The following is a 1,922-nucleotide window of genomic DNA, read 5'->3' as shown; positions in this document are numbered from 1 at the left end:
TGCCCGGCTGGAGATGCACCTTTGGATGCATGACCAGGTATGGCTGGCCTTGCTGGCTGCGGTCTGGCATTGGCGGCTCATGTTGATCTTGGAGTCAATAATGACTCCAAGATCCCTTTCCAACTCTGTGCTTTCAAGAAGGGAACTCCCCAGCCTGTATGTATGCTGTGGATATCTTCTCCAAGGTGCAGCACCCTGCATTTGTCTACATTGAACCCCATCCTATTCTCATCTGCCCACTTTTGTAGTCTGTCTAAATCTAGTTGCAGCCTCTCTCTCCCTTCAAGTGTGTCCACCTTGCCCCACATCTTAGTGCAAATTTGGACAGCGTGCTTTCCACCCCTTCGTCCAAGTTGCTGATGAAGATGTTAAAGAGTGTGGGCCCGAGGACCGAGCCCTGGGGTACCCCACTGCTCACATCTCGCCAGGTTGAGTACAACCTGTCCACCACTACTCTCTGGGTGGGCCCCATCAGCCAATTTTTACCCATCCAACTGTGTAGGCATCAATGCCACAGTCGCTTAATTTATTGATGAGGATGGGTTGAGAGACCGTGTCAAACGCCTTCTTAAAGTCTAGAAAGACTACATCCACAGCAACACCATCATCCAAGGATTTAGTTACCTGGTCATAAAAGGCATTCAGGTTGGTCTGGCAGGACCTGCCTTTGATGAACCCATGCTGACTGCCACTGAGCATGATCTCCCCTGCAGGCCCCCCACAGATGTGCTCCTTGATGATCCTCTCCAAAATCTTCCCGAGCACCGAGGTGAGGCTTACAGGCCTATAATTACTTGGGTCCTCCTTCCTCCCTTTCTTGAAAATTGGGACCACATTAGCCAGTTTCCAATCCCCCGGCACCTGGCCAGATGACCATGAATGCTCATACAGCCAGGCCAAGGGCTCCGCGATGACCCCTGCCAGCTCCCTCAACACCCTTGGGTGGAGGGCAACTGGATCTGCAGATTTAAAAATGTCTAGCCCTTCCAGAAGACCCTGAACTACATCTGCACTGACTGAAGGCTTGATAGAGCTATCTCCAAAACTGTCCCTACCTCTGGTAGGTTGGATATCCCGGTCCCTGTTCAAGAAAACAGAGGTAAAGAAACTGTTAAAAATATCAGCTTTCTTGTCTGGCGTGGCCACAAGATTACCATTTGTGTCTTGCAGGGGTCCTACATTGCCCAGTGCCCTCTTCTTGCTTCCAATGTACTTGAAAAAGGACTTTTTGTTGTCCCTAATCTTGGACGCTAGCCTGAGTTCCATCTCTACCTTGGACTTCCTAATAGACCTCCTACACTCACAGGCCTCCCTTCCACTGGTTGTATGCCCCCCTTTTAGTCCTCAGGCATTGCTGAATGCCCTTGCTGAGCCAAGGGGGTTTCTGAGCACTCTCACCCCCTTACTTCTCTCAGGGACTGTAATCCTTTAGGCCTGGAGGATCGCCCCCTTAAGGTACGACCATCCCTCATGGACTCCCATCTCCTCTACCTTCTGGGCCCTTAGTGTCTCCCCCACTAGTCTCCTAAGCTCATTGAAGTTGGCCCTTCTGAAGTCAAGGGCTTTAGCCTTGGTGTGAGCCCTAGACGCCCTGCATTGGATAATGAAATCCAGCAGGTGACGATCGCTATTGCTCAGGTAGTCAAGGACCTGCAGTCCCCTCACCCGGTCATCCCCCGTGGCCAGAACCAGGTCCAGCAAGGCGTTACCCCTAGTGGGGCTGTGCACTTCCTGGATAAGGTGAAGGTCCTGTAATATAGACAGGAACCTACGCGAGCGGTCAGACCTGGCTGTCTGCTCCTCCCAGCAAATGTCTGGGTAGTTTAGGTCACCCATGACAATAACATTCCTTGACCTAACCGCCTCCATAAGCTGACTGGAGAAGTCCTGATCTAGCTCTTCCCCCTGCTTTGGTGGTCTGT

Source organism: Alligator sinensis, unplaced genomic scaffold, assembly GCF_000455745.1.
Source record: "Alligator sinensis unplaced genomic scaffold, ASM45574v1 scaffold1175_1, whole genome shotgun sequence".
Classification (NCBI taxonomy): domain Eukaryota; kingdom Metazoa; phylum Chordata; order Crocodylia; family Alligatoridae; genus Alligator; species Alligator sinensis.
This window is presented reverse-complemented; position numbering follows the sequence as displayed.